Below are 20,651 nucleotides of genomic sequence, written 5' to 3'. Positions count from 1 at the left end.
TGTTCTTTTAAATACAGCTTTTAGCAAGTTTTGAAAGGAGAAGAGCAGAACTTGCTATGCCAATAATATCGAGTCTTCTGTGGCGAAGTGGTTTTTGCATAGAAAACAAAGCGGTCAGTTGAAGAGGAATAATATCAGTACTTTGTTTAAAACTGTGTGTAAAAAGCTGTCATTAACAATAAGTTGTAAAACGTGAATGGGGAGTGACAGTCTTCAAGTTTGTGAGAAGATCGCGCCCTGGTGGAATAAAGGCACGAACAGCTTACAGCACCTAGAATTACCAGAAAGTATTTAGAGTAAAACGGTGTGTAAAAGCTACCTTTATGAATGAGAGAAAAATATATATATATATATAAAATAGTAAAATGGAAGGGGAGTGATAGATTTAAATTAATCGTGAAGTGGAGCGCCCCCTGTATAAAGTAAAAGTGAGAAAAGCTTACAGCACCTGGTATTCCCAGGAGATCTCCCATCCAAGTACTAACCAGACCCTACCCTGCTTGGCTTCCGAGATCGGATGAGATCGGGCGTGTTCAGGGTGGTATGGCCATAAGCGAGAGACGCTACCAAAAACAGCCCTTTTGCATTACACGCGTCTATACATGCCAGTTAGTCCCATTGGATCCTACTCCTGTTTTTTTTTTTTTTTTTATCTGACTCACACTGCAGCCCCACCATCCAATCGGCAGCGCCGGACCCACACCAAACATTCACCAAACTACTCAGCCGGCAGCCTACCACAATTATTCCATTCTTTCCGCATCCGCACACTTCCTTCTTTTTAACTCCTTTTCACTACCGCACAGGTTAATCGCCGCACGTCACCCGCCGGCAAACATTACTCCTTTGCCTACTGCATGCAGGCTTCTCTTAACGACCCTCTGTTATCAACTCCGCTAACAGCCACAAAATCTCCGCCGCACGAAGCCCACTGGTAGCTGCTGAATCACATGCTTCCCCAAAACGTCGCGCTGTCAGAACACTGGGAGCTACACACACCAACAAGTCCATACTGCAGGCTGCAGCCAGAACAATTTTCTACATTCAAACATCGACGGCCTCTTCTCTCTAAAAATTCACCAGACCGCTTCTACCACCAGCAAAGAAGTTTCCATCCCTAATTCCTCTGTGATTCCCACTAACCTAAACATTAAGCTGGCATTGAAGGGTGTGAATTACCCCGGCCAATCTGTTCTTTTAAATACAGCTTTTAGCAAGTTTTGAAAGGAGAAGAGCAGAACTTGCTATGCCAATAATATCGAGTCTTCTGTGGCGAAGTGGTTTTTGCATAGAAAACAAAGCGGTCAGTTGAAGAGGAATAATATCAGTACTTTGTTTAAAACTGTGTGTAAAAAGCTGTCTCTTTATCATTAACAATAAGTTGTAAAACGTGAATGGGGAGTGACAGTCTTCAAGTTTGTGAGAAGATCGCGCCCTGGTGGAATAAAGGCACGAAGAGCTTACAGCACCTAGAATTACCAGGCAGTATTTAGAGTAAAACGGTGTGTAAAAGCTGCCTTTATGAAAGAGAGAAAATAAAAAAATATATATAAAATAGTAGAATGGAAGGGGAGTGATAGATTTAAATTAATCGTGAAGTGGAGCGCCCCCTGTATAAAGTAAAAGTGAGAAAAGCTTACAGCACCTGGTATTCCCAGGTGGTCTCCCATCCAAGTACTAACCATACCCTACCCTGCTTAGCTTCTGAGATCAGACGAGATCGGGCGTGTTCAGGGTGGTATGGCCATAAGCGAGAGACGCTACCAAAAACAGCCCTTTTGCATTACACGCCTCTATACATGCCAGTTGGTCCCATTGGATCCTACTCCTGGTTTTTTTTTTTTTTTATCTGACTCACACTGCAGCACCACCATCCAATCGGCAGCGCCGGACCCACACCAAACATTCACCAAACTACTCAGCCGGCAGCCTACCACAATTATTCCATTCTTTCCGCATCCGCACACTTCCTTCTTTTTAACTCCTTTTCACTACCGCACAGGTTAATCGCCGCACGTCCCCCGTCGGCAAACATTACTCCTTTGCCTACTGCATGCAGGCTTCTCTTAACGACCCTCTGTTATCAACTCCGCTAACAGCCACAAAATCTCCGCCGCGCGAAGCCCACTGGTAGCTGCTGAATCACATGCTTCCCCAAAACGTCACGCTGTCAGAACACTGGGAGCTACACACACCAACAAGTCCATACTGCAGGCTGCAGCCAGAACAATTTTCTACATTCAAACATCGACGGCCTCTTCTCTCTAAAAATTCACCAGACCGCTTCTACCACCAGCAAAGAAGTTTCCATCCCTAATTCCTCTGTGATTCCCACTAACCTAAACATTAAGCTGGCATTGAAGGGTGTAAATTACCCCGGCCAATCTGTTCTTTTAAATACAGCTTTTAGCAAGTTTTGAAAGGAGAAGAGCAGAACTTGCTATGCCAATAATATCGAGTCTTCTGTGGCGAAGTGGTTTTTGCATAGAAAACAAAGCGGTCAGTTGAAGAGGAATAATATCAGTACTTTGTTTAACACTAGAATTCCTGGAAAAATGAGGCTCTCCTCACAAGGAGCCCCCCCTCTTACTCCCCTCACAAGCTGCCCGCCCCCTCTCCAGCACCATTAACACCTTTTGTTTTGCAAATGAATCACAGTCACTCAGCTGAAGTCATCCCCCAGCCTGAAGTCACTTCTTCAACTCAGGTCTGCACTAAAGAGTTTATCTAGTGATGTATTGTAAGGATTCACATGCTTTGATACATAATAATTTGAAATACAGTGGAACCCCCAAATCTACTACGGTAACCGTGGTGTCAATTACACTAATATATTTTGATATAGCAAATACATATATTTTGATGTATGTTCTGTGTCTACAACTATATGTGTAAATGTATGATGAAATAACATGTCATACATGTGCACGCATGTGCATTTCTGATGTAAACACTTCATGTGCCACATGGGGAAAAGTTGCATCATTGATTCATGAGTACAAGCTGCAGGAATATTGACAAAGAATGTGTAAATTTCAAGTATCAGATGGTATAAAGATAAAGAGCATGTGTGTGTATGATAGAGAGAGAGAGTCCGTGTCATTCAAGTGGAAGATACACATTTATTATACAAAATAAGCACATACACTAAAGATACAAAACCTTTTCTATCCACTAACAGTCATCACACACCCAATGACACTCCTTCCTACACTTGCGACAGGTGTACCTGTCACACTGCACACATCTCTCTGTACTGTGGTTCCTATTACCAGGGGCGCCGCTAGCAATTTTGGGCCCTATGACAAAATATGAGGTTGGGCCCCCCTACCACACCCATTCAGATCTCTGGGGGCCCCTAAAGGGCGTGGGCCCTTAGAATTGTCCCAACTTTCCCCCCCTTAGCGGCGCCCCTGCCTATTACAGTGACGGAGCACCTGACACTGAGTCCTCTTTCCAGTGGAAAGCTGAGGAACAGAAGCTTGTCTAAGCTGTGTCTTCATTTCTTTTTCAATCTCTTTTTCTTGCATAAATCGACGCCGAAGTTTCTTTTTCCCAAACAGAGCCATCTTTAGCCTTCATGCAAAGCGCAGCTGCAGTGTCCTGAGTTCTTACTTAGTGATTCATTTATAATGCATATATCGCGCTAATGTTATGCCATGGTTCTTTTACCGATATATGTAAATCAATTTATCTTTTAGCTCTAACTTTTACAACTGAATAAGGTTACACAGATTGTCGCAGACATCAACTGTATGTATTTATTATATCAAAAATAACCGATTGAATGTTATACGGAAACACACACGCACGCGAAAGTCTTTTTTTTATTATGCCGTAATTATATATCTGGACCACAATCTGTTTATGAATAATTAGCACTTTTGTGTGCTCATAATTGCCCATCCTGTTTCATACGTACATCACGAAGTGTTTGTGTTCACTGTGGCATTTCATAATCCCACACACAAATGCACACACGTCGGGAGTAATTTACAGTCTTTTGTGCGCTGATAACTGCGCAATGTTTCCCATGTAACATGTGAATTGTTTCCGTGTGAAGTTCACCATGGCATCTCATAATCCCACACACAAATGCACACACGTCGGGAGTAATTTACAGTCTTTTGTGCGCTGATAACTGCGCAATGTTTCCCATGTAACATGTGAATTGTTTCCGTGTGAAGTTCACCGTGGCATCTCATAATCCTACGCACAAATGCACACACGTCCGCAGTAATTTACAGTCTTTTGTGCGCTCATAACTGCGCGATCTTTTTCGCAAGTAGCAACGTCAGTGTTTACATTCAAAGCGCATTGTGCTCTCTCATAACAAATGGACATAGTAATCAGCAGTCTTTTGTGTGCATGCACTTCTTACGGGGATTACGGTCTTTGCACATTGCAAGTTGCAGGTTTTTCTTCATTACCTATAAAAATGCTTTGTCTGTCGGTACATTTATAATGCAAATATCATGCCAGGGTAATTTTAATGACATACATTAATTAATTTGTCATTTAGCCCTGATCGAACTTTAAAACTGAAAATCAGATTACCGATTGCTACAGGCAGTAAGCAAATGCATGTATTTATTCCATCAAATACTTTCTTAAAACTGAAATTACCGAATCAAGAGAAATGGTGTTTCAAATTATGATATATTAACGCATGTATTTTACGATTCCTCAGACCACACTGTTAGAAAACGTTTCTGTGCAGACCCGAAGCTGAAACCGTGAAACTCCGCTTTCATTTGCAAAACAATAGGTGTTGATTGGCGCTGATGAGGGGGCGGGCAGCTTGTGTGGGGAGTGAGGGGGGGGCTCCACCCGAGGTGCGTCCGAAAAATTTCGTTGATTTCAGGGATCGTAGTGTTAAAACTGTGTGTAAAAAGCTGTCTCTTTATCATTAACAATAAGTTGTAAAACGTGAATGGGGAGTGACAGTCTTCAAGTTTGTGAGAAGATCGCGCCCTGGTGGAATAAAGGCACGAACAGCTTACAGCACCTAGAATTACCAGGAAGTATTTAGAGTAAAACGGTTTCTAAAAGCTGCCTTTATGAATGAGAGAAAAAATATATATATATATATATATAAAATAGTAAAATGGAAGGGGAGTGATAGATTTAAATTAATCGTGAAGTGGAGCGCCCCCTGTATAAAGTAAAAGTGAGAAAAGCTTACAGCACCTGGTATTCCCAGGAGGTCTCCCATCCAACTACTAACCAAAACCTACCCTGCTTGGCTTCCGAGATCAGACGAGATCAGGCGTGTTCAGGGTGGTATGGCCGTAAGCGAGAGATGCTACCAAAAACAGCCCTTTTGCATTACACGCCTCTATACATGCCAGTTGGTCCCATTGGATCCTACTAATGTTCTTTTTTTTTTTTTATCTGACTCACACTGCAGCCCCACCATCCAATCGGCAGCGCCGGACCCACACCAAACATTCACCAAACTACTCAGCCGGCAGCCTACCACAATTATTCCATTCTTTCCGCATCCGCACACTTCCTTCTTTTTAACTCCTTTTCACTACCGCACAGGTTAATCGCCGCACGTCCCCCGCCGGCAAACATTACTCCTTTGCCTACTGCATGCAGGCTTCTCTTAACGACCCTCTGTTATCAACTCCGCTAACAGCCACAAAATCTCCGCCGCACGAAGCCCACTGGTAGCTGCTGAATCACATGCTTCCCCAAAACGTCGCGCTGTCAGAACACTGGGAGCTACACACAACAACAAGTCCATACTGCAGGCTGCAGCCAGAACAATTTTCTACATTCAAACATCGACGGCCTCTTCTCTCTAAAAATTCACCAGACCGCTTCTACCACCAGCAAAGGAGTTTCCATCCCTAATTCCTCTGTGATTCCCACTAACCTAAACATTAAGCTGGCATTGAAGGGTGTGAATTACCCCGGCCAATCTGTTCTTTTAAATACAGCTTTTAGCAAGTTTTGAAAGGAGAAGAGCAGAACTTGCTATGCCAATAATATCGAGTCTTCTGTGGCGAAGTGGTTTTTGCATAGAAAACAAAGCGGTCAGTTGAAGAGGAATAATATCAGTACTTTGTTTAAAACTGTGTGTAAAAAGCTGTCTCTTTATCATTAACAATAAGTTGTAAAACGTGAATGGGGAGTGACAGTCTTCAAGTTTGTGAGAAGATCGCGCCCTGGTGGAATAAAGGCACGAACAGCTTACAGCACCTAGAATTACCAGGAAGTATTTAGAGTAAAACGGTTTCTAAAAGCTGCCTTTATGAATGAGAGAAAAAAAAATATATATATATAAAATAGTAAAATGGAAGGGGAGTGATAGATTTAAATTAATCGTGAAGTGGAGCGCCCCCTGTATAAAGTAAAAGTGAGAAAGGCTTACAGCACCTGGTATTCCCAGGAGGTCTCCCATCCAAGTACTAACCAGACCCTACCCTGCTTGGCTTCCGAGATCAGACGAGATCGGGCGTGTTCAGGGTGGTATGGCCGTAAGCGAAAGATGCTACCAAAAACAGCCCTTTTGCATTACACGCCTCAATACATGCCGGTTGGTCCCATTGGATCCTACTAATGTTTTTTTTTTTTTTTATCTGACTCACACTGCAGCCCCACCATCCAATCGGCAGCGCCGGACCCACACCAAACATTCACCAAACTACTCAGCCGGCAGCCTACCACAATTATTCCATTCTTTCCGCATCCGCACACTTCCTTCTCTTTAACTCCTTTTCACTACCGCACAGGTTAATCGCCGCACGTCCCCCGCCGGCAAACATTACTCCTTTGCCTACCGCATGCAGGCTTCTTTTAACGACCCTCTGTTATCAACTCCGCTAACAGCCACAAAATCTCCGCCGCACGAAGCCCACTGGTAGCTGCTGAATCACATGCTTCCCCAAAACGTCGCGCTGTCAGAACACTGGGAGCTACACACACCAACAAGTCCATACTGCAGGCTGCAGCCAGAACAATTTTCTACATTCAAACATCGACGGCCTCTTCTCTCTAAAAATTCACCAGACCGCTTCTACCACCAGCAAAGAAGTTTCCATCCCTAATTCCTCTGTGATTCCCACTAACCTAAACATTAAGCTGGCATTGAAGGGTGTGAATTACCCCGGCCAACCTGCTCTTTTAAATACAGCTTTTAGCAAGTTTTGAAAGGAGGAGAAGAGCAGATAATATGCCAATAATATCGAGTCTTCTGTGGCGAAGTGGTTTTTGCATAGAAAACAAAGCGGTGAGTTGAAGAGGAATTATATCAGTACTTTGTTTAAAACTATGTGTAAAAAGCTGTCTCTTTATCATTAACAATAAGTTGTAAAATGTGAATGGGGAGTGACAGTCTTCAAGTTTGTGAGAAGATCGCGCCCTGGTGGAATAAAGGCACGAACAGCTTACAGCAGCTAGAATTACCAGGCAGTATTTAGAGTAAAACGGTGTGTAAAAGCTGCCTTTATGAATGAGAGAAAAAATATATAGTTATATATATATAAAATAGTAAAACGGAAGGGGAGTGATAGATTTAAATTAATCGTGAAGTGGAGTGCCCCCTGTATAAAGTAAAAGTGAGAAAAGCTTACAGCACCTGGTATTCCCAGGTGGTCTCCCATCCAAGTACTAACCAGACCCTACCCTGCTTAGCTTCCGAGATCAGACGAGATCGGGCGTGTTCAGGGTGGTATGGCCATAAGCGAAAGACGCGACCAAAAACAGCCCTTTTGCATTACACGCGTCTATACATGCCAGTTAGTCCCATTGGATCCTACTCCTGGTTTTTTTTTTTTTTTTTATCTGACTCACACTGCAGCACCACCATCCAATCGGCAGCGCCGGACCCACACCAAACATTCACCAAACTACTCAGCCGGCAGCCTACCACAATTATTCCATTCTTTCCGCATCCGCACACTTCCTTCTTTTTAACTCCTTTTCACTACCGCACAGGTTAATCGCCGCACGTCTCCCGCCGGCAAACATTACTCCTTTGCCTACTGTATGCAGGCTTCTCTTAACGACCATCTGTTATCAACTCCGCTAACAGCCACAAAATCTCTGCCGCACGAAGCCCACTGGTAGCTGCTGAATCACATACTTCCCCAAAACGTCGCGCTGTCAGAACACTGGGAGCTACACACACCAACAAGTCCATACTGCAGGCTGCAGCCAGAACAATTTTCTACATTCAAACATCGACGGCCTCTTCTCTCTAAAAATTCACCAGACCGCTTCTACCACCAGCAAAGAAGTTTCCATCCCTAATTCCTCTGTGATTCCCACTAACCTAAACATTAAGCTGGCATTGAAGGGTGTGAATTACCCCGGCCAATCTGTTCTTTTAAATACAGCTTTTAGCAAGTTTTGAAAGGAGAAGAGCAGAACTTGCTATGCCAATAATATCGAGTCTTCTGTGGCGAAGTGGTTTTTGCATAGAAAACAAAGCGGTCAGTTGAAGAGGAATAATATCAGTACTTTGTTTAAAACTGTGTGTAAAAAGCTGTCTCTTTATCATTAACAATAAGTTGTAAAACGTGAATGGGGAGTGACAGTCTTCAAGTTTGTGCGAAGATCGCGCCCTGGTGGAATAAAGGCACGAACAACTTACAGCACCTAGAATTACCAGGAAGTATTTAGAGTAAAACGGTTTCTAAAAGCTGCCTTTATGAATGAGAGAAAAAAAAAAATATATATATAAAATAGTAAAATGGAATGGGAGTGATAGATTTAAATTAATCGTGAAGTGGAGCGCCCCCTGTATAAAGTAAAAGTGAGAAAAGCTTACAGCACCTGGTATTCCCAGGTGGTCTCCCATCCAAGTACTAACCAGACCCTACCCTGCTTAGCTTCCAAAATCAGACGAGATATGGGCGTGTTCAGGGTGGTATGGCCGTAAGCGAGAGATGCTACCAAAAACAGCCCTTTTGCATTACACGCGTCTATACATGCCAGATAGTCCCATTGGATCCTACTCCTGGTTTTTTTTTTTTATCTGACTCACACTGCAGCCCCACCATCCAATCGGCAGCGCCGGACCCACACCAAACATTCACCAAACTACTCAGCCAGCAGCCTACCACAATTATTCCATTCTTTCCGCATCCGCACACTTCCTTCTTTTTAACTCCTTTTCACTACCGCACAGGTTAATCGCCGCACGTCCCCCGCCGGCAAACATTACTCCTTTGCCTACTGCATGCAGGCTTCTCTTAACGACCCTCTGTTATCAACTCCGCTAACAGCCACAAAATCTCCGCCGCACGAAGCCCACTGGTAGCTGCTGAATCACATGCTTCCCCAAAACGTCGCGCTGTCAGAACACTGGGAGCTACACACACCAACAAGTCCATACTGCAGGCTGCAGCCAGAACAATTTTCTACATTCAAACATCGACGGCCTCTTCTCTCTAAAAATTCACCAGACCGCTTCTACCACCAGCAAAGAAGTTTCCATCCCTAATTCCTCTGTGATTCCCACTAACCTAAACATTAAGCTGGCATTGAAGGGTGTGAATTACTCCGGCCAATCTGTTCTTTTAAATACAGCTTTTAGCAAGTTTTGAAAGGAGAAGAGCAGAACTTGCTATGCCAATAATATCGAGTCTTCTGTGGCGAAGTGGTTTTTGCATAGAAAACAAAGCGGTCAGTTGAAGAGGAATAATATCAGTACTTTGTTTAAAACTTTGTGTAAAAAGCTCTCTCTTTATCATTAACAATAAGTTGTAAAACGTGAATGGGGAGTGACAGTCTTCAAGTTTGTGAGAAGATCGCGCCCTGGTGGAATAAAGGCACGAACAGCTTACAGCACCTAGAATTACCAGGAAGTATTTAGAGTAAAACGGTTTCTAAAAGCTGCCTTTAGGAATGAGAGAAAAAAAAATATATATATATAAAATAGTAAAATGGAAGGGGAGTGATAGATTTAAATTAATCGTGAAGTGGAGCGCCCCCTGTATAAAGTAAAAGTGAGAAAGGCTTATAGCACCTGGTATTCCCAGGAGGTCTCCCATCCAAGTACTAACCAGACCCTACCCTGCTTGGCTTCCGAGATCAGACAAGATCGGGCGTGTTCAGGGTGGTATGGCCATAAGCGAGAGACGCGACCAAAAACAGCCCTTTTGCATTACACGCCTCTATACATGCCAGTTGGTCCCATTGGATCCTACTCCTGGTTTTTTTTTTTTTTTTTATCTGACTCACACTGCAGCCCCACCATCCAATCGGCAACGCCGGACCCACACCAAACATTCACCAAACTACTCAGCCGGCAGCCTACCACAATTATTCCATTCTTTCCGCATCCGCACACTTCCTTCTCTTTAACTCCTTTTCACTACCGCACAGGTTAATCGCCGCACGTCCCCCGCCAGCAAACATTACTCCTTTGCCTACCGCATGCAGGCTTCTCTTAACGACCCTCTATTATCAACTCCGCTAACAGCCACAAAATCTCCGCCGCACGAAGCCCACTGGTAGCTGCTGAATCACATTCTTCCCCAAAACGTCGCGCTGTCAGAACACTGGGAGCTACACACACCAACAAGTCCATACTGCAGGCTGCAGCCAGAACAATTTTCTACATTCAAACATCGACGGCCTCTTCTCTCTAAAAATTCACCAGACCGCTTCTACCACCAGCAACGAAGTTTCCATCTCTAATTCCTCTGTGATTCCCACTAACCTAAACATTAAGCTGGCATTGAAGGGTGTGAATTACCCCGGCCAATCTGTTCTTTTAAATACAGCTTTTAGCAAGTTTTGAAAGGAGAAGAGCAGAACTTGCTATGCCAATAATATCGAGTCTTCTGTGGCGAAGTGGTTTTTGCATAGAAAACAAAGCGGTCAGTTGAAGAGGAATAATATCAGTACTTTGTTTAAAACTGTGTGTAAAAAGCTGTCTCTTTATCATTAACAATAAGTTGTAAAACGTGAATGGGGAGTGACAGTCTTCAAGTTTGTGAGAAGATCGCGCCCTGGTGGAATAAAGGCACGAACAGCTTACAGCACCTAGAATTACCAGGCAGTATTTAGAGTAAAACGGTGTGTAAAAGCTGCCTTTATGAAAGAGAGAAAATAAAAATATATATATAAAATAGTAAAATGGAAGGGGAGTGATAGATTTAAATTAATCGTGAAGTGGAGCGCCCCCTGTATAAAGTAAAAGTGAGAAAAGCTTACAGCACCTGGTATTCCCAGGAGGTCTCCCATCCAAGTACTAACCAGACCCTACCCTGCTTGGCTTCCGAGATCAGACGAGATCAGGCGTGTTCAGGGTGGTATGGCCGTAAGCGAGAAATGCTACCAAAAAGAGCCCTTTTGCATTACACGCCTCTATACATGACAGTTGGTCCCATTGGATCCTACTAATGTTCTTTTTTTTTTTTTTTCTGACTCACACTGCAGCCCCACCATCCAATCGGCAGCGCCGGACCCACACCAAACATTCACCAAACTACTCAGCCGGCAGCCTACCACAATTATTCCATTCTTTCCGCATCCGCACACTTCCTTCTTTTTAACTCCTTTTCACTACCGCACAGGTTAATCGCCGCACGTCCCCCGCCGGCAAACATTACTCCTTTGCCTACTGCATGCAGGCTTCTCTTAACGACCCTCTGTTATCAACTCCGCTAACAGCCACAAAATCTCCGCCGCACGAAGCCCACTGGTAGCTGCTGAATCACATGCTTCCCCAAAACGTCGCGCTGTTAGAACACTGGGAGCTACACACACCAACAAGTCCATACTGCAGGCTGCAGCCAGAACAATTTTCTACATTCAAACATCGACGGCCTCTTCTCTCTAAAAATTCACCAGACCGCTTCTACCACCAGCAAAGAAGTTTCCATCCCTAATTCCTCTGTGATTCCCACTAACCTAAACATTAAGCTGGCATTGAAGGGTGTGAATTACCCCGGCCAATCTGTTCTTTTAAATACAGCTTTTAGCAAGTTTTGAAAGGAGAAGAGCAGAACTTGCTATGCCAATAATATCGAGTCTTCTGTGGCGAAGTGGTTTTTGCATAGAAAACAAAGCGGTCAGTTGAAGAGGAATAATATCAGTACTTTGTTTAAAACTGTGTGTAAAAAGCTGTCTCTTTATCATTACAAATAAGTTGTAAAACGTGAATGGGGAGTGACAGTCTTCAAGTTTGTGAGAAGATCGCGCCCTGGTGGAATAAAGGCACGAAGAGCTTACAGCACCTAGAATTACCAGGCAGTATTTAGAGTAAAACGGTGTGTAAAAGCTGCCTTTATGAAAGAGAGAAAATAAAAATATATATATAAAATAGTAAAATGGAAGGGGAGTGATAGATTTAAATTAATCGTGAAGTGGAGCGCCCCCTGTATAAAGTAAAAGTGAGAAAAGCTTACAGCACCTGGTATTCCCAGGTGGTCTCCCATCCAAGTACTAACCAGATCCTAGCCTGCTTAGCTTCCGAGATCAGACGAGATCGGGCGTGTTCAGGGTGGTATGGCCATAAGCGAGAGACGTGACCAAAAACAGCCCTTTTGCATTACACGCCTCTATACATGCCAGTTGGTCCCATTGGATCCTACTCCTGGTTTTTTTTTTTTTTTTTATCTGACTCACACTGCAGCCCCACCATCCAATCGGCAACGCCGGACCCACACCAAACATTCACCAAACTACTCAGCCGGCAGCCTACCACAATTATTCCATTCTTTCCGCATCCGCACACTTCCTTCTCTTTAAGTCCTTTTCACTACCGCACAGGTTAATCGCCGCACGTCCCCCGCCAGCAAACATTACTCCTTTGCCTACCGCATGCAGGCTTCTCTTAACGACCCTCTATTATCAACTCCGCTAACAGCCACAAAATCTCCGCCGCACGAAGCCCACTGGTAGCTGCTGAATCACATGCTTCCCCAAAACGTCACGCTGTCAGAACACTGGGAGCTACACACACCAACAAGTCCATACTGCAGGCTGCAGCCAGAACAATTTTCTACATTCAAACATCGACGGCCTCTTCTCTCTAAAAATTCACCAGACCGCTTCTACCACCAGCAAAGAAGTTTCCATCCCTAATTCCTCTGTGATTCCCACTAACCTAAACATTAAGCTGGCATTGAAGGGTGTGAATTACCCCGGCCAATCTGTTCTTTTAAATACAGCTTTTAGCAAGTTTTGAAAGGAGAAGAGCAGAACTTGCTATGCCAATAATATCGAGTCTTCAGTGGCGAAGTGGTTTTTGCATAGAAAACAAAGCGGTCAGTTGAAGAGGAATAATATCAGTACTTTGTTTAAAACTGTGTGTAAAAAGCTGTCTCTTTATCATTAACAATAAGTTGTAAAACGTGAATGGGGAGTGACAGTCTTCAAGTTTGTGAGAAGATCGCGCCCTGGTGGAATAAAGGCACGAACAGCTTACAGCACCTAGAATTACCAGGCAGTATTTAGAGTAAAACGGTGTGTAAAAGCTGCCTTTATGAAAGAGAGAAAATAAAAATATATAAATAAAATAGTAAAATGGAAGGGGAGTGATAGATTTAAATTAATCGTGAAGTGGAGCGCCCCCTGTATAAAGTAAAAGTGAGAAAAGCTTACAGCACCTGGTATTCCCAGGTGGTCTCCCATCCAAGTACTAACCAGACCCTACCCTGCTTGGCTTCCGAGATCAGACGAGATCGGGCGTGTTCAGGGTGGTATGGCCGTAAGCGAGAGATGCTACCAAAAACAGCCCTTTTGCATTACACGCCTCTATACATGCCAGTTGGTCCCATTGGATCCTACTCCTGGTTTTTTTTTTTTTTTTTATCTGACTCACACTGCAGCCCCACCATCCAATCGGCAGCGCCGGACCCACACCAAACATTCACCAAACTACTCAGCCGGCAGCCTACCACAATTATTCCATTCTTTCCGCATCCGCACACTTCCTTCTTTTTAACTCCTTTTCACTACCGCACAGGTTAATCGCCGCACGTCCCCCGCCGGCAAACATTACTCCTTTGCCTACTGCATGCAGGCTTCTCTTAACGACCCTCTGTTATCAACTCCGCTAACAGCCACAAAATCTCCGCCGCACGAAGCCCACTGGTAGCTGCTGAATCACATGCTTCCCCAAAACATCGCGCTGTCAGAACACTGGGAGCTACACACACCAACAAGTCCATACTGCAGGCTGCAGCCAGAACAATTTTCTACATTCAAACATCGACGGCCTCTTCTCTCTAAAAATTCACCAGACCGCTTCTACCACCAGCAAAGAAGTTTCCATCCCTAATTCCTCTGTGATTCCCACTAACCTAAACATTAAGCTGGCATTGAAGGGTGTGAATTACCCCGGCCAATCTGTTCTTTTAAATACAGCTTTTAGCAAGTTTTGAAAGGAGAAGAGCAGAACTTGCTATGCCAATAATATCGAGTCTTCTGTGGCGAAGTGGTTTTTGCATAGAAAACAAAGCGGTCAGTTGAAGAGGAATAATATCAGTACTTTGTTTAAAACTGTGTGTAAAAAGCTGTCTCTTTATCATTAACAATAAGTTGTAAAACGTGAATGGGGAGTGACAGTCTTCAAGTTTGTGAGAAGATCGCGCCCTGGTGGAATAAAGGCACGAAGAGCTTACAGCACCTAGAATTACCAGGCAGTATTTAGAGTAAAACGGTGTGTAAAAGCTGCCTTTATGAAAGAGAGAAAATAAAAATATATATATAAAATAGTAAAATGGAAGGGGAGTGATAGATTTAAATTAATCGTGAAGTGGAGCGCCCCCTGTATAAAGTAAAAGTGAGAAAAGCTTACAGCACCTGGTATTCCCAGGTGGTCTCCCATCCAAGTACTAACCAGACCCTACCCTGCTTAGCTTCCGAGATCAGACGAGATCGGGCGTGTTCAGGGTGGTATGGCCATAAGCGAGAGACGCGACCAAAAACAGCCCTTTTGCATTACACGCCTCTATACATGCCAGTTGGTCCCATTGGATCCTACTCCTGGTTTTTTTTTTTTTTTTATCTGACTCACACTGCAGCCCCACCATCCAATCGGCAACGCCGGACCCACACCAAACATTCACCAAACTACTCAGCCGGCAGCCTACCACAATTATTCCATTCTTTCCGCATCCGCACACTTCCTTCTCTTTAACTCCTTTTCACTACCGCACAGGTTAATCGCCGCACGTCCCCCGCCAGCAAACATTACTCCTTTGCCTACCGCATGCAGGCTTCTCTTAACGACCCTCTATTATCAACTCCGCTAACAGCCACAAAATCTCCGCCGCACGAAGCCCACTGGTAGCTGCTGAATCACATTCTTCCCCAAAACGTCGCGCTGTCAGAACACTGGGAGCTACACACACCAACAAGTCCATACTGCAGGCTGCAGCCAGAACAATTTTCTACATTCAAACATCGACGGCCTCTTCTCTCTAAAAATTCACCAGACCGCTTCTACCACCAGCAACGAAGTTTCCATCTCTAATTCCTCTGTGATTCCCACTAACCTAAACATTAAGCTGGCATTGAAGGGTGTGACTTACCCCGGCCAATCTGTTCTTTTAAATACAGCTTTTAGCAAGTTTTGAAAGGAGAAGAGCAGAACTTGCTATGCCAATAATATCGAGTCTTCTGTGGCGAAGTGGTTTTTGCATAGAAAACAAAGCGGTCAGTTGAAGAGGAATAATATCAGTACTTTGTTTAAAACTGTGTGTAAAAAGCTGTCTCTTTATCATTAACAATAAGTTGTAAAACGTGAATGGGGAGTGACAGTCTTCAAGTTTGTGAGAAGATCGCGCCCTGGTGGAATAAAGGCACGAACAGCTTACAGCACCTAGAATTACCAGGCAGTATTTAGAGTAAAACGGTGTGTAAAAGCTGCCTTTATGAAAGAGAGAAAATAAAAATATATATATAAAATAGTAAAATGGAAGGGGAGTGATAGATTTAAATTAATCGTGAAGTGGAGCGCCCCCTGTATAAAGTAAAAGTGAGAAAAGCTTACAGCACCTGGTATTCCCAGGAGGTCTCCCATCCAAGTACTAACCAGACCCTACCCTGCTTGGCTTCCGAGATCAGACGAGATCAGGCGTGTTCAGGGTGGTATGGCCGTAAGCGAGAAATGCTACCAAAAAGAGCCCTTTTGCATTACACGCCTCTATACATGACAGTTGGTCCCATTGGATCCTACTAATGTTCTTTTTTTTTTTTTTTCTGACTCACACTGCAGCCCCACCATCCAATCGGCAGCGCCGGACCCACACCAAACATTCACCAAACTACTCAGCCGGCAGCCTACCACAATTATTCCATTCTTTCCGCATCCGCACACTTCCTTCTTTTTAACTCCTTTTCACTACCGCACAGGTTAATCGCCGCACGTCCCCCGCCGGCAAACATTACTCCTTTGCCTACTGCATGCAGGCTTCTCTTAACGACCCTCTGTTATCAACTCCGCTAACAGCCACAAAATCTCCGCCGCACGAAGCCCACTGGTAGCTGCTGAATCACATGCTTCCCCAAAACGTCGCGCTGTTAGAACACTGGGAGCTACACACACCAACAAGTCCATACTGCAGGCTGCAGCCAGAACAATTTTCTACATTCAAACATCGACGGCCTCTTCTCTCTAAAAATTCACCAGACCGCTTCTACCACCAGCAAAGAAGTTTCCATCCCTAATTCCTCTGTGATTCCCACTAACCTAAACATTAAGCTGGCATTGAAGGGTGTGAATTACCCCGGCCAATCTGTTCTTTTAAATACAGCTTTTAGCAAGTTTTGAAAGGAGAAGAGCAGAACTTGCTATGCCAATAATATCGAGTCTTCTGTGGCGAAGTGGTTTTTGCATAGAAATCAAAGCGGTCAGTTGAAGAGGAATAATATCAGTACTTTGTTTAAAACTGTGTGTAAAAAGCTGTCTCTTTATCATTACAAATAAGTTGTAAAACGTGAATGGGGAGTGACAGTCTTCAAGTTTGTGAGAAGATCGCGCCCTGGTGGAATAAAGGCACGAAGAGCTTACAGCACCTAGAATTACCAGGCAGTATTTAGAGTAAAACGGTGTGTAAAAGCTGCCTTTATGAAAGAGAGAAAATAAAAATATATATATAAAATAGTAAAATGGAAGGGGAGTGATAGATTTAAATTAATCGTGAAGTGGAGCGCCCCCTGTATAAAGTAAAAGTGAGAAAAGCTTACAGCACCTGGTATTCCCAGGTGGTCTCCCATCCAAGTACTAACCAGATCCTAGCCTGCTTAGCTTCCGAGATCAGACGAGATCGGGCGTGTTCAGGGTGGTATGGCCATAAGCGAGAGACGCGACCAAAAACAGCCCTTTTGCATTACACGCCTCTATACATGCCAGTTGGTCCCATTGGATCCTACTCCTGGTTTTTTTTTTTTTTTTTATCTGACTCACACTGCAGCCCCACCATCCAATCGGCAACGCCGGACCCACACCAAACATTCACCAAACTACTCAGCCGGCAGCCTACCACAATTATTCCATTCTTTCCGCATCCGCACACTTCCTTCTCTTTAACTCCTTTTCACTACCGCACAGGTTAATCGCCGCACGTCCCCCGCCAGCAAACATTACTCCTTTGCCTACCGCATGCAGGCTTCTCTTAACGACCCTCTATTATCAACTCCGCTAACAGCCACAAAATCTCCGCCGCACGAAGCCCACTGGTAGCTGCTGAATCACATGCTTCCCCAAAACGTCACGCTGTCAGAACACTGGGAGCTACACACACCAACAAGTCCATACTGCAGGCTGCAGCCAGAACAATTTTCTACATTCAAACATCGACGGCCTCTTCTCTCTAAAAATTCACCAGACCGCTTCTACCACCAGCAAAGAAGTTTCCATCCCTAATTCCTCTGTGATTCCCACTAACCTAAACATTAAGCTGGCATTGAAGGGTGTGAATTACCCCGGCCAATCTGTTCTTTTAAATACAGCTTTTAGCAAGTTTTGAAAGGAGAAGAGCAGAACTTGCTATGCCAATAATATCGAGTCTTCAGTGGCGAAGTGGTTTTTGCATAGAAAACAAAGCGGTCAGTTGAAGAGGAATAATATCAGTACTTTGTTTAAAACTGTGTGTAAAAAGCTGTCTCTTTATCATTAACAATAAGTTGTAAAACGTGAATGGGGAGTGACAGTCTTCAAGTTTGTGAGAAGATCGCGCCCTGGTGGAATAAAGGCACGAAGAGCTTACAGCACCTAGAATTACCAGGCAGTATTTAGAGTAAAACGGTGTGTAAAAGCTGCCTTTATGAAAGAGAGAAAATAAAAATATATAAATAAAATAGTAAAATGGAAGGGGAGTGATAGATTTAAATTAATCGTGAAGTGGAGCGCCCCCTGTATAAAGTAAAAGTGAGAAAAGCTTACAGCACCTGGTATTCCCAGGTGGTCTCCCATCCAAGTACTAACCAGACCCTACCCTGCTTGGCTTCCGAGATCAGACGAGATCGGGCGTGTTCAGGGTGGTATGGCCGTAAGCGAGAGATGCTACCAAAAACAGCCCTTTTGCATTACACGCCTCTATACATGCCAGTTGGTCCCATTGGATCCTACTCCTGGTTTTTTTTTTTTTTTTATCTGACTCACACTGCAGCCCCACCATCCAATCGGCAGCGCCGGACCCACACCAAACATTCACCAAACTACTCAGCCGGCAGCCTACCACAATTATTCCATTCTTTCCGCATCCGCACACTTCCTTCTTTTTAACTCCTTTTCACTACCGCATAGGTTAATCGCCGCACGTCCCCCGCCGGCAAACATTACTCCTTTGCCTACTGCATGCAGGCTTCTCTTAACGACCCTCTGTTATCAACTCCGCTAACAGCCACAAAATCTCCGCCGCACGAAGCCCACTGGTAGCTGCTGAATCACATGCTTCCCCAAAACGTCGCGCTGTCAGAACACTGGGAGCTACACACACCAACAAGTCCATACTGCAGGCTGCAGCCAGAACAATTTTCTACATTCAAACATCGACGGCCTCTTCTCTCTAAAAATTCACCAGACCGCTTCTACCACCAGCAAAGAAGTTTCCATCCCTAATTCCTCTGTGATTCCCACTAACCTAAACATTAAGCTGGCATTGAAGGGTGTGAATTACCCCGGCCAATCTGTTCTTTTAAATACAGCTTTTAGCAAGTTTTGAAAGGAGAAGAGCAGAACTTGCTATGCCAATAATATCGAGTCTTCTGTGGCGAAGTGGTTTTTGCATAGAAAACAAAGCGGTCAGTTGAAGAGGAATAATATCAGTACTTTGTTTAAAACTGTGTGTAAAAAGCTGTCTCTTTATCATTAACAATAAGTTGTAAAACGTGAATGGGGAGTGACAGTCTTCAAGTTTGTGAGAAGATCGCGCCCTGGTGGAATAAAGGCACGAAGAGCTTACAGCACCTAGAATTACCAGGCAGTATTTAGAGTAAAACGGTGTGTAAAAGCTGCCTTTATGAAAGAGAGAAAATAAAAATATATATATAAAATAGTAAAATGGAAGGGGAGTGATAGATTTAAATTAATCGTGAAGTGGAGCGCCCCCTGTATAAAGTAAAAGTGAGAAAAGCTTACAGCACCTGGTATTCCCAGGTGGTCTCCCATCCAAGTACTAACCAGACCCTACCCTGCTTAGCTTCCGAGATCAGACGAGATCGGGCGTGTTCAGGGTGGTATGGCCATAAGCGAGAGACGCGACCAAAAACAGCCCTTTTGCATTACACGCCTCTATACATGCCAGTTGGTCCCATTGGATCCTACTCCTGGTTTTTTTTTTTTTTTATCTGACTCACACTGCAGCCCCACCATCCAATCGGCAACGCCGGACCCACACCAAACATTCACCAAACTACTCAGCCGGCAGCCTACCACAATTATTCCATTCTTTCCGCATCCGCACACTTCCTTCTCTTTAACTCCTTTTCACTACCGCACAGGTTAATCGCCGCACGTCCCCCGCCAGCAAACATTACTCCTTTGCCTACCGCATGCAGGCTTCTCTTAACGACCCTCTATTATCAACTCCGCTAACAGCCACAAAATCTCCGCTGCACGAAGCCCACTGGTAGCTGCTGAATCACATGCTTCCCCAAAACGTCACGCTGTCAGAACACTGGGAGCTACACACACCAACAAGTCCATACTGCAGGCTGCAGCCAGAACAATTTTCTACATTCAAACATCGACGGCCTCTTCTCTCTAAAAATTCAGCAGACCGCTTCTACCACCAGCAAAGAAGTTTCCATCCCTAATTCCTCTGTGATTCCCACTAACCTAAACATTAAGCTGGCATTGAAGGGTGTGAATTACCCCGGCCAATCTGTTCTTTTAAATACAGCTTTTAGCAAGTTTTGAAAGGAGAAGAGCAGAACTTGCTATGCCAATAATATCGAGTCTTCTGTGGCGAAGTGGTTTTTGCATAGAAAACAAAGCGGTCAGTTGAAGAGGAATAATATCAGTACTTTGTTTAAAACTGTGTGTAAAAAGCTGTCTCTTTATCATTAACAATAAGTTGTAAAACGTGAATGGGGAGTGACAGTCTTCAAGTTTGTGAGAAGATCGTGCCCTGGTGGAATAAAGGCACGAAGAGCTTACAGCACCTAGAATTACCAGGCAGTATTTAGAGTAAAACGGTGTGTAAAAGCTGCCTTTATGAATGAGAGAAAAAAAA

General features: G+C 44.1%; 15 non-coding genes across 15 annotated transcripts; all 15 read right to left on the bottom strand.

Annotated features, from left to right (window-relative positions):
- Positions 1 to 436: 436 nt before the first annotated feature.
- LOC125734008 (5S ribosomal RNA) lies at positions 437 to 555 on the bottom strand. The gene has a single exon (XR_007393337.1). It is a non-coding gene; the product is annotated as a 5S ribosomal RNA (ribosomal RNA).
- Positions 556 to 1,633: 1,078 nt separating this feature from the next.
- LOC125736532 (5S ribosomal RNA) lies at positions 1,634 to 1,752 on the bottom strand. Its single transcript, XR_007395810.1, has one exon. It is a non-coding gene; the product is annotated as a 5S ribosomal RNA (ribosomal RNA).
- A 3,426-nt stretch (positions 1,753 to 5,178) lies between these two features.
- LOC125730343 (5S ribosomal RNA) lies at positions 5,179 to 5,297 on the bottom strand. The gene has a single exon (XR_007390691.1). It is a non-coding gene; the product is annotated as a 5S ribosomal RNA (ribosomal RNA).
- A 1,078-nt stretch (positions 5,298 to 6,375) lies between these two features.
- Positions 6,376 to 6,494, bottom strand: LOC125732372 (5S ribosomal RNA). The gene has a single exon (XR_007391753.1). It is a non-coding gene; the product is annotated as a 5S ribosomal RNA (ribosomal RNA).
- A 1,082-nt stretch (positions 6,495 to 7,576) lies between these two features.
- On the bottom strand, positions 7,577 to 7,695 carry LOC125732463 (5S ribosomal RNA). Its single transcript, XR_007391843.1, has one exon. It is a non-coding gene; the product is annotated as a 5S ribosomal RNA (ribosomal RNA).
- A 1,080-nt stretch (positions 7,696 to 8,775) lies between these two features.
- Positions 8,776 to 8,895, bottom strand: LOC125737118 (5S ribosomal RNA). Its single transcript, XR_007396385.1, has one exon. It is a non-coding gene; the product is annotated as a 5S ribosomal RNA (ribosomal RNA).
- A 1,075-nt stretch (positions 8,896 to 9,970) lies between these two features.
- LOC125735163 (5S ribosomal RNA) lies at positions 9,971 to 10,089 on the bottom strand. Its single transcript, XR_007394462.1, has one exon. It is a non-coding gene; the product is annotated as a 5S ribosomal RNA (ribosomal RNA).
- Positions 10,090 to 11,168: 1,079 nt separating this feature from the next.
- On the bottom strand, positions 11,169 to 11,287 carry LOC125733948 (5S ribosomal RNA). The gene has a single exon (XR_007393279.1). It is a non-coding gene; the product is annotated as a 5S ribosomal RNA (ribosomal RNA).
- A 1,077-nt stretch (positions 11,288 to 12,364) lies between these two features.
- On the bottom strand, positions 12,365 to 12,483 carry LOC125735640 (5S ribosomal RNA). The gene has a single exon (XR_007394933.1). It is a non-coding gene; the product is annotated as a 5S ribosomal RNA (ribosomal RNA).
- A 1,079-nt stretch (positions 12,484 to 13,562) lies between these two features.
- Positions 13,563 to 13,681, bottom strand: LOC125732964 (5S ribosomal RNA). Its single transcript, XR_007392325.1, has one exon. It is a non-coding gene; the product is annotated as a 5S ribosomal RNA (ribosomal RNA).
- A 1,079-nt stretch (positions 13,682 to 14,760) lies between these two features.
- Positions 14,761 to 14,879, bottom strand: LOC125732462 (5S ribosomal RNA). Its single transcript, XR_007391842.1, has one exon. It is a non-coding gene; the product is annotated as a 5S ribosomal RNA (ribosomal RNA).
- A 1,078-nt stretch (positions 14,880 to 15,957) lies between these two features.
- LOC125733947 (5S ribosomal RNA) lies at positions 15,958 to 16,076 on the bottom strand. The gene has a single exon (XR_007393278.1). It is a non-coding gene; the product is annotated as a 5S ribosomal RNA (ribosomal RNA).
- Positions 16,077 to 17,153: 1,077 nt separating this feature from the next.
- Positions 17,154 to 17,272, bottom strand: LOC125735638 (5S ribosomal RNA). The gene has a single exon (XR_007394932.1). It is a non-coding gene; the product is annotated as a 5S ribosomal RNA (ribosomal RNA).
- A 1,079-nt stretch (positions 17,273 to 18,351) lies between these two features.
- Positions 18,352 to 18,470, bottom strand: LOC125732963 (5S ribosomal RNA). Its single transcript, XR_007392324.1, has one exon. It is a non-coding gene; the product is annotated as a 5S ribosomal RNA (ribosomal RNA).
- Positions 18,471 to 19,548: 1,078 nt separating this feature from the next.
- On the bottom strand, positions 19,549 to 19,667 carry LOC125732461 (5S ribosomal RNA). Its single transcript, XR_007391841.1, has one exon. It is a non-coding gene; the product is annotated as a 5S ribosomal RNA (ribosomal RNA).
- Between the last annotated feature and the right edge of the window lie 984 nt (positions 19,668 to 20,651).

Source organism: Brienomyrus brachyistius, chromosome 2 (assembly GCF_023856365.1).
Source record: "Brienomyrus brachyistius isolate T26 chromosome 2, BBRACH_0.4, whole genome shotgun sequence".
NCBI lineage: Eukaryota > Metazoa > Chordata > Actinopteri > Osteoglossiformes > Mormyridae > Brienomyrus > Brienomyrus brachyistius.
This window is presented reverse-complemented; position numbering and strand designations above follow the sequence as displayed.